The sequence below is a fragment of the Crinia signifera genome, chromosome 2 (assembly GCF_055691185.1).
Source record: "Crinia signifera chromosome 2, ASM5569118v1, whole genome shotgun sequence".
In the NCBI taxonomy this organism is placed as follows: Eukaryota; Metazoa; Chordata; class Amphibia; order Anura; family Myobatrachidae; genus Crinia; species Crinia signifera.
In genome coordinates this window covers 313,773,212-313,788,294 of record NC_139218.1, presented here as the reverse complement: position 1 = coordinate 313,788,294, position 15,083 = coordinate 313,773,212, and positions in this window count along the sequence as shown.

Genomic DNA, 15,083 nt, shown 5'->3' with positions numbered 1-15,083 from the left:
CTGACAAAATCCTTCTTAGATGGACAAACCCATGTGCACTGCAGTTGGGGCAGATGTAACTTGTGCAGAGAGAATTAGATTTGGGTGGGGTTTTACTTCAAAGTCAGATCTATATTGCAGTGTAAAAATAAAGCAGTCAGTATTTACCCTGCACAGAAACAAAATAACTCACCCAAATCTAATTCTCTCTGCACATTTTACATCTGCGCCCCTGCAGTGCACATGGTTTTATCCATCTAAGAAGGATTTTGTCAGAAAGAGTGAACTACAATGAGGCCTTGTGTCTCTCAGAATCTCTCCCTCCCTCCAACATTCTCTCTCACTCCTGGTCATACCCCTCCCTTTCTCTCTTGCTCCTCTCCTTCTCTCATGCTCTTCTCCTTCTCTTCTCACATTCCTTCTCTTTTCCTGACCACCCCTCTTTTACCAGCATCATTTTTTTATCTCTCAGTGGCATGAGGGGGGGGGGGGGGGGGGGCATAGCAAAATTTTGCTATGGGACCCAAAGCGTTCTAGTTACGTCTCTGCCTGTGGCACCCATGGAGATGAGGAAGCTGACCGTTGCAGAGGCCAGGAAGTCTATGTACAATGACAGAGATTTTTGGCCTCTTTGCCCACAAATGGCATCAGATGGTCAATCACTGACTGTGAGATGCCATCCCTGCATCGCAGGGAAGAGGTTGTGCACATGAACAAGGTACCGAACATCTGCACTCTGTACATTAGAGTGCAATAGCAATCAGGCCTGAATGAGGTCCACATTTCTATACGCCAATCTGTGTAAATAACAATCAGTCCCAAAGGCAAGTGTAAAGGCCCCATACACTGAGTTATGTACCTGCAATTTGGGAACTTTCATGTGATTGCAGCAACCACTATGTCTGATATGCACCTCCTGCCCGAGGCTGTGCCCCTTTTCCAGAGCGCACTTGCCATTCTAAGCATAGGCGAATCTAGAAATATGGTAATGGGTGGTCCCAGACTCAATCACTTGCAGGGAGGCGTCATGCTAAAAAGGCGCTGTCTCCCTCCCTGCTCTGCTAAAGCTGCTTCAGCCCTCACTGTCACTGCCTCCTGCACGCCGCCCGCAGCACCTGTCTGACAGCAGGCGGGCGGCAATATAAAGAGCTGCTCCCTGCACCGCGAGTGCACGCCGCCTGCAGCGCCTGTCTGACAGCGGGCAGCAGTATGGAGAGGTTGAGTAGCTCCCTGCACCGCGCACACACTGTCTTCCTCCTGCGACCTGCCCCTCTTCCTCATGGACACTTGCGCTGAGGCATGTAGCGCTGTCTGTGAATGCCTGGATGGCATGTGATGTCCAGATCTGCCCCCTACCCATTGCTCCCTGCGCCTGTCAACTGTCAATCAAATGATGAACTTGCAGCAGCGCCGCCTCCCCTTCCTTCCCTCTTCTCAGTGTGCTGTGCCAGTGCCACTGCCAGTCCTCAACACTCCACCCCCTCTATCTCCTCCCCTCTTCTTCCATCTCTCCCCTCCTTTCCCCTCAGTCACGAGAGGGGTGGCCATAAACGCTGCAAAAGCAGCATGCAATGCGATGTGCGCTCCTGCGGGCATCGCATCGCACAGTACAAAAAGTATGTGCTGCACATACTTTTTGTAATGCTTTTGGATTGGATCGCACATACATTGCATGTATGCCGTGCGATGCGATCTAGCCCATAACGTATGCGATTCTCGCAGCGTGTATGGGCACCTTTAGTGCCTGCAATATTTTGTGGACACCTCACTGAGATGGTGTATGCATACATGTACATGCACCCGAGATCCTCCATAGGATCGCATGTTGCATATGCTCCCACAATCGTGCTGCAGCTTGTTGCAATGGCAATGTGAAAGGGCGCAAAATTGATGGTTTGCAGGAGGGCACCGGACACCCTAGCAACGGCCCTGCATAAAGCCACACACCACATACTTGCCTACTTTTCATCTCCCCTTTGCGGGAGACCAGGGAGAGGGCAGCTAATTAGGGGGCGTGGGAGCTCTCAAATGTAATTTGGATAGCTCCGCCCATGGACCTGCCCCATTTACGGCACAAAAATGGGGCGTGGCCATGGGCGGAGCTATCTAAATTACATTTTTAAATGGTACCGTAGCACTGTTTAAAAGAAGGAACCCTATTAAAGAAAAAATGGGAGCAGAGGGAGAGAAGCAGGAGGGAGGCACGAGGCAGCTAGCCGCTATCTTACCATCTTATCTGCAGCGCTGCCTTCTGCTGCTTGTGCCGCTCCCTCTGCTGCTCCTGCTCCGATGGCTGCCCTCTGCTGCGCTGCCGCTGTAGGCAGTGTAGCCACTGTTGACAGATCCCCGGCCGGACAGCAGCGGCGTCTGCCTCGGGAATTTGTAATTAGCGCATGCGCAGTCACTTTTTTTTTTTTTTTGCCAGACGGGCTAAAAAACCGGGAGGATACCTCACATTACCGGGAGACCGGGAGGAAGGAGCAAAAAACGGGATACTCCCGCTAAATGCGGGAGGGTCGGCAACCCTGACACACCATAATGCCAATTACACATAAGTCCATAATGCCCATTACACATTGTGCCACACATCATTAAGCCCATTACATACTATATAACAACATAATGCCCATTACATATTTGACACATAAGTGCCACTTACTTACATGCTCATTGCTAGGGGGTTCTTGCTTGATGTTAGGGGCTTCAAGCTCGATGCCAAGGGGGCTTCATGCTCATTGCCAAGTGGTCACTGTCCACTTCTCCTGGTTCATCAGGGACAGGTATGTCCTGCTGGTGGTGTGGCCGACTCCCATGTCCCCTTGCTGCCTGTGTGCTACCGCACCTTATGCTGGCCCAGGCGACACCAAAAGTGGCCCCTCCGTGTGGGTGTGCCCAGAGGTACAGGTGGTGGGGAACCTTTTTTCTACCAAGGGCCATTTCGATATTTATAAAATCCATCGGGGGCCATATAAAAATTATTAACTTAAATGATCAACACAGGCAGCGGCATATACATGTGGGCATTATACACACGGGCAGCGGCATATACATGTGGGCATTATACACATGGGCAGCAGCATATACATGTGGGCATTATACACACGGGCAGCGGCATATACATGTGGCCATTATACACACGGACAGTGGGGGCATATACGGAATTGACTGCCACCCTACACAGTGCACGTGTGTGATTACCCTGGTGCCAGGCACGGGTACCGCCAGTATCCCTATGCTCTGCTGTACATAGGCACCGCCACAGGGGACTCATATAGCATTTCCAGGCCAACACCCCAATTCCAAACATCAGAGGTGCTACCATGCTGAGCTTTGTAGTTCCACACAAAAAATCTCAGTACTACAAACACAGCTAATCTGGATAAGTATACTCAGTGATATAAGGGGGGACACTGAGGGGCATAGCATCATTTAGGCCAGGTGACCTCATATGGTGGGTCCCCAACAGTAAGGTACAAGCCCAGCATATAGGAACCCTAGAACGGCTGCTATACAACACACACAACATCATATATATAGCACATTCCTCCCTGCACTGCCTACCCCTGTGCATCCCCCGGGCCCTGCACTGCACAGCCGGGTCACTCACGCCGCCCCCAGCAACCAGCAGCTGGGTCAGGCACAGGTAGCGGCGGCCGGAGAGCAGCACAGCAGGGAACACACCGGAGACCAGACCTCCGCCGCCTCCATTGTGTCACTCACTGCTGGCGGGAGAGGCGGACCAGGAAGCCCGGGAGGGGCGGGGCATGTTACACATGCGGGTGGGTTTACCCCAAGCTGCTCGGGAGAGTTTAACCATGCAAGAGGCAGAGCCAGAACTGCAGCAGCTGCTCATCATAACCTATGATGAGCAGCTGCTGGGCGTTATCTGGGCAGGCGGGCAGCAGCCATCCCCATTATCTGGGCAGGAGGACGAGCGATTAATCACTAATATAGGTGGCTGGGCGGGTGGGCCGGACAAACTGGGCGCAGGGGAGAACAGGGACCGCCTACACAGGGGACGGGAGGTGCAGGGGGACAAACAAAGCAGCCTGCGGGCTGTTGCTGAAGCTGCTACTGCCCAGCCTCCGGGAGACAGGTGCGTGCAGAGCGCACATATTCAACATATACAGCCGGGCAGCATACAGCTCTCTCTGCCCGGCTGTCATTGATTTGAATTTTGTTCGGGCGGCGGTCTAATGGGTGGTCCAGTGTACCCCCTGACCACCCCCTAGATTTGCCTATGATTCTAAGGCACACAAGGGGGCAGCTTTATTAAGCCTGGGGAAATTCTAAAGTAGAAGGTGATAACGCACCAATCAGCTCCTTCCTGTCAGGCTGAGTTTTCAAAGAAATGACCATGAGGAGCTGATCGGCTTGTGCATCACCTTCCACTTTATCTTTTACAAGTTAGGGTTAGGGTGCGGGTGGTCGGGATTAGGTTAAAGTGGCAGGGTACAAGGGTTAGGCACTAGTGGGGAGGGTTAGGCTGCGGCCGGGGGGGGGGGGGGGGGGGTGATGTGGTTAGGGTTAAGGCCCAAATACATTAGGCTGACTTGTCCAAAGGACCTGTTTTAATACAAATACAATTTGGCACTTGATGTGCCAAATTGTGCATGTGATAAATCGCATGCGATTGTCACATGCAACTCCCGGGTAGCTGCAGGTGGAGGGAGCCGGGTGGGGGGGTTCGCAGATAGCTGGGCAGGGGGGATCAGGAGACGAGCTCTCTCATCCAATCAGTGGCTGCTCATTCATTTGTATGTTTTTTTTTTAAATTTGCCTGCCACCCAGCTCCCCCAGCCCGCCTCTCTGCGCCCCCTCGTGGCATCCCCCGCCAGCCACTCTGTGTCCGATGTGCAGCTTGTCCAACCTCCCACTCCTTTGCAGGATACCGGCATCTGTATTCTGAGCACCAGCATCTTGACTGCCGGTCATCTGTATGTATCACCTAAGGACATGCAGGACTTTTCCTAAGCACTGCAAATGAATTCATCAGAGAGATGCTTACCTTAAAGTCCACCCATTACAGTTGCTCTTGTTCATACCTAGGATGCTGGGCTTAGTGACACCACATTGCATTTACGATGATGTGTTTAATGCTGCTCCTTCCAGGATAATCATTGCAGACCTTTTTAAAAGCTGAGAACATTTGGTTTGCTAATGGACAAAACCATGTGCACTGCAGCTGGGACTGATGTAACATGTGCAGAGAGAGTTAGATTTGTGTGAGTTATTTTGTTTCTGTATTTCAGTTTGAAGTACACGCCCCACCCAAATTGAACTCTCTTTGCACATGTTACATCAACCCCACTTGCATTGCACATAGTTTTTCCCATTAGAAAACCAAATGTGCTTTGCAACAAACCAACTTGAATCAGGACCAAGGTACCCCTGTTTAAAAGAGTAGAGTCTCCTCTTTCAGAATCAGAATCAGCTTTATTGGCCAGGTATACTTGCGTATGCTTGGAATTTTTTGTGGTAACAATGCAGCATCAAGCAGGGAACACAAGGGGGTGGGAAGAGAGGCCTAAACATACATCACATACATTTCACATATATCTAGAACAGTTTGAGCTAGTATTTGGTACGTTCAATACTGTTTAGTTGGTGGACATCTATTGGGAAGAAGCCTTTTGTAGTTCTTGTCGTCTTTGCTGGGATGGACCTAAAACATCTGCCTGACGGAAGGGGTTCAAACAGGTTGTGACCAGGGTGTAGCTTGTCCGCCAAGATGTTTCCTGCACGCTTATTGACCCTGGCTAGGTATAGTTCTTGGACAGTGGGGAGCTCCGCCCCAATGATCTTTTCTGCCATCCTCACCACTCTTTGCAACCTTCATCTGTCATTCTCGTTTGCTCCTCCGAACCAGATTGTGATTGAGGAGCAAAGGACAGACTCTACTATGGCAGTGTAGAAGATGAGCAGCAGCTCCTTCGGGATGTTGAATTTCGTGAGTTGCCTCAGGAAGAACAACCGCTGCTGAGCCTTCTTGACATTTGTAATGATGTTGGGACCCCATTTGAGGTCGCAGGAAATCTTTGTTCCTAGGAATTTGAAGGAGTCGACCCTCGACACTACTCTATCAGATATTATGAGTGGGTGCATGGCATTTGGTTTCCTTCTGAAGTCCACCACCATCTCCACCGTTTTGAGGGGGTTGAGGTCAAGGTTGTAACAGTTACAAAAGGTCGACACAAAGCAGTAGCGCACGCAGGGGGGGGTTCTGGGTACCCAGAACCCCCCAGGAGTCTTAGGGTCCTATGCTGAAAGCTGAGGGTCCCCTCTTTCCATGGGTACAAGAATTGTAAAAATCGGCCCATGAGAACCGGAGATATCTGACTTCAAAGCAGTGGTCCCCATCCAAGCCTGTTAATTGCTCTTCCCAGTCAGATATTTCAGGTTTTGTCTGACTTAGAGTTTTTCTGAGGGTATATTCCAAAAGCTGAGACTCTCCCGCTTTGATTGACACTAGAATCTTGTCTCTACTCTTCCCAGAACCAGAGTTATCAGCCTTCCAGCAGCTGGTTACTGTTCCAGCTCCACACACCTGGTATGTAGTTTTATATTCTCGTTGGCAGATTGCTCTGCCTCCTGAACTCTGATCCCCTAGTTTCATAGGCGAATCTAGAATTATGGTAATGGGTGGTCCCAGATCCAGACACAATAGAAGGCGGACCTTTGCGCGGCGCAGCTGCGCGGGAAAAAGGGGGTGTGGCCTCATGGGAAGGAGGCGTGGTATCACAAAAAGGGGTGTGGTATTACACGTTAGACCATACACAGTAATGCCCATTACACATTTTAGCAAACTCCGTAATACCCATTACACATAAAGCCACACGCCGTAATGCCAATTACACATAAGGCCACACACCATAATGCCCATTACACATTGTGCCACACATCATGATGCCCATTACATACTATATAACAAACCGTAATGCCCATTACATATTTGCCACATAAGTGCTGCTTACCTCAGTGCTCATTGCTAGTTGGTGCTTGCTTGATGGCACCATAGTACCCATTACACATGATGCCGCACACCATAGTACCCATTACACATGATGCCGCACACCATAGTACCCATTACACATGATGCCGCACACCATAGTACCCATTACACATAATGCTGCACACCATAGTACCCATTACACATGATGCTGCACACATAATGTCCCTTACACATGATGCTGCACACATAATGCCGCTTACACATGATGCTGCACACCGTAATGGCCCTTACACATTATGCGTAATGCCCCCACATACCGCCACTTGTAGCGTCCCTTAAGCACCCCCGGACCACCCCCTAGATTCGCCTATGCCTAGTCCCCAATACCATTTGGTAGGTGGGATTCTTTAGTTTTTAATTCCATTATAATCTAAGAAATCTATTTCCGGGAACTGGAGATACAGTATCTGCAGTCAAGCAAGCTGTCCTCCCACCAGAAAATTATGAATAATGAGCCCACTCCACTATACACCCCTCCTGTGCATATTAAACATCCTCTACCACCCTGGAAGTTATGTATCAGGGCCCCTTCATTCAGCCCAATGCCCACTTCTCCCACTCCATCTCCCACCATCTGTGCAGTAAATGGGTAATTAGTGGAAATTACTGATCCAGGCCCTACATGCTGAGCGGTTGATATAATACCCCCTACCACCCGCAGGACATCAAAGCTTCCCCCACCCCTACCGCTGGAGGATCAGTAGGGGCCCCAATACATTGCTATGCCAAGGGGTCTACACTGCTGTTGATGCCCCTGTATGTATGTATATGTATGTATATATATATATATATATATATATATATATATATATATATATATATATTATTATTTATATACATTTGGTCTATCTATAATACTTTAACTGACCCGGCATATACTGGGTCACCTAAGTGTCCATCTCCATGCTTTGCTCCACCCCTCTGGAAACCCCCTTCTGAAAATCCTGCGTTTGCCACTGCAAAGGGCCTAGGAGGTTATTCTGGTCGGAGCGGCCAAACGTGCGTACGTTCGCCATTACCGCACGCTAGCCGTACGCGGCCGTTAGGGTTAAGTCCACCCACAAATCAGCCGCTTACGTACGGGCAGAAGTAACGTAGAAGGGGAGTGGCGTACAAATGAGCGTACGGCAACGTACGCGGACGGGCCAGCCCTTGCACTCCGACAACAGGCGTACAACTGAGCGTACGGCGCCGTCTACGGCCGTCTTTCCTCCGTCTCCCCACCGACTTCTTGCGGAGATCTGAGCGTACGCCAGTTTGCACGGACGGGTCCCTATTGTTTTCAATGGAAAACTCAGCTTATGTCACCGCTCGTGAGAGTGAGCGTACGTCCGTGCACGCTGGCATACCCTTCACATATATGGACCTGCAAATCTTGCCTCTCAACTACTAATCTGACAATTGATTAATTAATCTATTTGTTATTCACTTATTGTTTTCTATTAACTCAATTGTCTACCTTAATAAAGACCTAATAAAACTACATTTGAACCCTCATTACATGTATATTTGTTATGTTCTAATGTGGCATTTTAATCACTATCTATGTGTCCCCATATTGCTGTTACTTTTAAATCAAGTTATGTTGGTGTTTCTGTATATGTACTAAATTATGTACGTAATTACTTTGTCCAAAATGTGTAACATGTATACCTACCCTGATGTTATGTGTGATGTTTTAATCGAACAACATTAAACATTCATGCATTTTCACTATGTGTTATTTTACTCAAAAACACACACATTCACACATCAATCATTACCCCTCACCTCAAATTACAAGTATAACTTACAGTACACATCTGTATGTACCTACCCTTACATGCCCTCTAACATATTTATTATTAAAAACACAGGCAATTTCGAACTGTAATCCAACTTTTATTTTATACCAAAAAAAAAAAGGGGGGGGGGGATAAATAAAAAATTAAAGGCGGGCCTCCAGAAGCCCAAAAAGGAGCTGGAGGTAGACAAGGGTCAGCATTATTTCCCGCATTATTGCTGCCACCTCCTCCTGCTGCTGTTCAGTGTCTGTAATGAAGGGATAAAACAAAAAAATTAATATATAACATACACAAATGTTTGTTGTATTTGTACATAATAAAAAGTTCAGAGTTATGTGTGAAGGCCCCATACATTTAGAAACTACATTGAAGATGGGTCTGCTGTAAACACAGTACTAAAAATAAATATGTTAACACACACATACTGTACATAGTAAATAACATTAATTCAATTACTCCTTCATCAATGAATGTATGCTGTATCCCAATTGGTACTTTGGTTTTGGGGGACTCTCCTCTAACCTCACAATTAGCCTGTGCTATTTAAGGGTTATGACATTGTTGTGGCTTAAGCACTCCTTACTATTTTAAATTTAGGACATTGCTGTACAAATTATAGGCCTACAGCTATGTTTGTAAAGCATGCATCCGCATGGCCTCACACACTATTACCAAAACAATCTCTACATTTAAGTTGCACCAGTGGCAGATTAAGCCTTTGGGGGGCCCGGGGTACTTTAGAGCGGGGGGCCCCCTTGCACTTGTCATTACTGGCCGCACACTGCATGGGCGAATATTATACTGTCAAAACATAGAGTAAAGGCAGAATAAACTTGGTCAATGGTTACCTGCAGGGGATATATATATATATATACAAGGGTAGAAGTTGCGGCACTCTCGGACTTAGATCAATAAACACACTTACTCAGTGTTTAGTCCAACGTTTCGGTCTTTATTATATCAGACCTTCATCAGGAATAATTTTATCAAGTACAAACACCACTTATATACCTTCACAAACTAACAAAAAGAAATCCTACCTATCAGCTGCAATCTCACACTTCCGGTGCTGCCATGACGTGTTCTGAACCAGAACCGCCCTCTTGCTGACGCACGCAATCCGGAGTGAGACTGACACACATAAAAAAACAGAAGAGAAATTCAAATCAAAACAAAACACCAATTGAGGGGAGTGCGGTGACCGTCACCATGGTAACCTTGGTTAACAAGCACAAGTGCGGACAGCTGCAGCTGTAATATCAAAAAGGAAAAAAAGAGTTTTTTGCAATGTAATTTCTACAGGGTGCAAAATATAACATGTAAAACGATCATTATGCGTTCCAATAAAAGCTTTTATACATTTATGGTATATACATTCAGTGGATAAACCACCGTAATGAAAAATAGCTCAGCTAATAGGGAAAAGACACATTGTAACCCTAGTCACATTGAAATCTCCACTAACTTGCTGAGGGAGTACATTGTTGCAAATTACAACATCAATAACTCTCACATCAAGTCACAATACATACTGCTAATCTCAGAGAAAACTGGTGAAAGAAATGTACTCGTTAAGTCCGTGCGGCTGCACTGTATTCAATTCAGAAATCCATTTTGTTTCCAGTCGAAGTAACTGCTGATCCCTATCCCCACCTCTGCTATTAGGGGGTACGTGGTCAATTATTTTGTATTTCAACTGCGCTAAACTGTGTCCCATATTTTTAAAATGCTTTGCTACCGGTTGTTCTATTTGCTTCCCAGAGAGTATGAGTCTGATGGCGCTTCTGTGTTGCCCCATCCTCTCTTTGAAGTGGCAGCTAGTTTTGCCTATATACATTTTGGAGCAAGGGCACTTGATATAATAGACAACATATTGGGAGCTACAGGTAAGTACATGTTTAATGCTAATTTTTTTGCCACTATGGGGATGGAAAAAGTGATCACCCGTTTCCATGTGTGTGCAAGTCGCACAGCCTAAGCATTTATATACCCCTGGTCCACGTGTCAGAAAGCCTGTCTCTGTTTTTCTATTCCCAAAACCAGAAATATCGGTGTGTACGATTTGGTCCCTGATGTTTCTGCCTCTACGGAAACATGGCATAAAAGATTTATTTTTGAGAGACGTTAGGTGCTGATCACTTTGTATAATGGGCCAGAGTTGTTTGGCTGTTTTAATTAAAGCATTGCTGGCTGTATTGTAGGTATTAACGAAAATGACAGAACTGTCAGTTTTAGAGTTCTTATTGGTGCTGTCTGAGGGAGAGGGTCGTTTAGGCTGTTCACATGCTTTCTCTATGGACGCCTTTAAAGCTCTATTTTTGTAACCTCTGCTGAGGAATTTTTTCCTCATTGTGTCCATCTGCTGTTGTTCATCTGTTTGTTCACTGCAGATTCTGCGGACCCTTAAAAATTGAGAATAGGGCAAACTTTTTATTAGGGCCGTAGGGTGAAAACTGGACGCTGCCAACAAATTGTTGCAATCTGTCGGCTTCGTGTATAATGAGGTGCTGACTTTGCTACCTTTTTTGATGATTGACACATCTAAAAAATGCACCATTTCTGCTTGTACTTCGTATGTAAATTTTATACTGGAGTCCAACAGATTAATCTCATGCATCATTTGGTCAAATTCCACCTTACTCCCCAACCAAATGATGAAGACATCATCTATAAAGCGTGTATAGTAATGTATCTTGCTAGCATATTCTGGTGTATCAAAAAACATGATTTTTTCCACCTCAAACATAAAAGAGTTAGCATAGGCCGGCGCCACACAACTGCCCATTGCACAGCCTTGTTGCTGTTTAAAGAACATACTGTCAAATAGAAAGTAATTTCTATCAAGTGCCAACTCTAATAGTGACATAAAAAATGGAATATGCGGACCAGTATACAAAACATTATTGGTGATTTCTTTTTGTTAGTTTGTGAAGGTATATAAGTGGTGTTTGTACTTGATAAAATTATTCCTGATGAAGGTCTGATATAATAAAGACCGAAACGTTGGACTAAACACTGAGTAAGTGTGTTTATTGATCTAAGTCCGAGAGTGCCGCAACTTCTACCCTTGTATCATACCCCGCATGAAGGCACCCGGCGTTTGAATTACATCGTTCCAGGAGTGCCGGTCTACACAGAGCTATATATATATATATATATATATATATTGAAAAAATATGTGTGTGAGCAGCGCTCAAATGGAATAGAATGTCACTTTTGAGTCCAGCAAAGTACCCTTGGAATAGGGATAATAAAGTTCACCAAAAGTCCACTTATAGACTGCAGCTTCCTCTTTCAATAACGCACAGCATCCAGGGTCAGGATGAACAACAAATCTAAAATATAGAAGCAGAAGAGGAGCGCTCCATGGTGCGTGTAAAAGATTTTATTGGATATACCACACAATTTTAAAAACAGGTAAAGGCAAGTGCTCGTACCAGTAGTATAAACACTGTGGGCTGGTTACCACAAGATTTTGTTAAATACCAGGGGCATACCGCTCCGATGCACTGTCCACAGGCTCCAGACCGAGAAGGACCATAGACGCTGGGTTGCGCTGTCTGACCTCAGGATCCACGAGCAGGACGGACACACGTCGGGCAGGGCGCCAGGTAGCAGAGGCACGGGTATCACAGGCCACGCCCTAACGCGTTTCGTCAGAGACTTCGTCAGAGGGCGTGGCTCTGTGAATACCCGATCAGACTATATAGCAGATGTCAACCAATAAGGAGGCAAGGGGGCGGATGACATCACCAGACCTCTCTTAATACACAAACATATGTATGTCTATTGACGGTGCACATAGCGTCTCGTCAACTAACCGTCAATGTGAAAACTTACAGGAATTATGCTTTGCACAATAGAAATACATAATACACATAGTGCGAGCACTTATTAAAAAGCATACATATTAGAACGATGTGCCTTAAAAAGTGCACAACGATTAAATATATCCATATAACAGATAGTTATAAAAGCACAAATATGCGAAAAATATCAAATACATAGAAAATACATATATATACACAAAAAAGAGAAAATTCATATATATATAAAAAATAGATATAAAAAATATATCACTATACCAATGCAATCATTCACCATGGAACAATAAAATAAATAAATAAATGAGAACGGGGGGATACGGGAAGAGATATACTCCTAATGATAGTAATTTCTTTTAATTCATAAAAGGGGTTATCTCATAACCTTCGTTTAATCCTAGCGGTGCTATAGTGTTTAGAGTGAGAATCCAATGGGTTTCTCGCCGCAATAGGAGTTTGTCCCTATCTCCTCCTCTCTTGGGGGGGGGTACATGTTCAATTGCTCTTATTAATAATCCACTGGGGTCTTTATTGTGGAAGTTCTTAAAATGCCTCGGGACACTGTGGTTGGTGATACCGTTTTTAATGTTCCTCAGGTGTTCGAGGGCTCTGATTTTTAATGCACGCTTCGTTTTACCTACATAATGTAAGTCACATGTGCATGAAAGCACATACACCACGTATGTAGAATTACAATTAAGGAACTGATGCATGTTAACTTTGGAGAGTTTAGGATTAAGCAATTCGGCACCTTTGGTGATGTGCTTACACACTTTGCAGCTATTGCAAGAAAAACATCCTTTAATGTCTAAAAAGGTAGAGGATGGAGGTTTAGACACAATCTCTTGTAGTTGGCTCTTGGAGACCATATTCTTTAGTGTAGGAGCCCTTTTGAACACAGTGATTGGTCTAGGGGGGAGTGAATCCCGCAAAACTGGATCAAGTTTTAGTAAATGCCAGTTTCTCTCTAAAATGGACTTAATCTCATTTTCTCTACTGTTAAATTGTGTGATGAACGGGCAATCATTTTTTCTTTGGGCAACAGTAACGGGAGAAGGTTGTTTGTACTCCAAAAGATTGTCTCGTTCAAGTGCTCTAGCCCTGTTACAAGCACGGGTCACAATGCTAGGAGGATATCCTCTCTCAAGAAACCTATTTGTATATGTGGAGGATTGGGAATCAAACGACTGAATGTCAGAACAATTCCTCCGTAGGCGTACAAATTGAGAAAAAGGGATGTTCTCTTTCCATGATTTTAAATGGCAGCTTTCAAACTGCAAGTAACTGTTACAGTCTACAGGCTTAAAAAATGTACAACTTTCAATGGTATCAATTTCTGGAAAATTGTGAGTTTTTAGGAGAAGGTCTAGAAACTCAATCTGGTTCTTATTATACTTAGAAGTAAATGTCAGATTATAGGAATTATTATTTAAACAATCCACAAACAAATTAAAAGATGACTCATCACCTCTCCATATTATGATGATGTCATCTATATATCTCTTAAATAAAATGACATTTTCAAGAACATCAGGTTTGAGGGTGTTCTTCTCCCAATCAGCCATGTAGAGGTTCGCCAGACTTGGGGCACAGATGGTCCCCATCGCCGTGCCCCAAGTCTGGAGGTACCAGGTACCCAAAAACTCAAAGTAATTGTGCTTGAGCACATAATATAGACAATCACAAATGAACTCAATTTTCAAATCTGTAAAAACACTGTTATCTTTGAGCACCTTTTTGATAGTATCAACACCTTTATCATGTGGAATAGTTGTGTATAATGATGATACATCAATGGTACCAAAGCTAAAGTCTGTATGCCAACGTATATCTCGCAAAATCTGCAGCATGTGGGTAGAATCCTTCACGTAAGTATCTATCATTGGTACAAATGGCTTTATGTACGCATCCACAAACTCAGATATGCGGGAAGTCAGAGACCCGATACCTGCCACGATCGGGCGCCCAGGTGGGCGATCCCGATTCTTATGAAGTTTAGGCAAATGATAAAACGTGGCAAGATTAGGCGTCACATTATGTAAATATCTATATTCGTCTAGTGTAATAGATTTCTCTAATAAACCACGATTAAGTAAAGTCTCAAGTTCAATAATAAATGCTTGTGTGGGGTCTTTATCAAGCTTTTTATACGAGACCTCATCAAACAAAAGATTATGGGCTTCTTGAATATAGTATTCACGGTCCATTATAGCTATTGCTCCACCCTTATCAGCCTTTTTAATAACGACTGAAGAATCAGTCATTAAATTCTTTAAAGCGTTTCTCTCTTTAAAGGTCAAATTTGAAACATTTTTAGAAGTGTTAGTGATTTTATCAAAGTCTTTTTTGACAACTTCAGAGAACATCTCCAAATAAGGACCTCTAGATTCGACAGGATAATATGTCGACTTAAGTTTAAGTCCTGAGTTATTACTGTCGACTGGTATTACCGGAGCAGGAGGATTATCACTATCCTTTTTAAGA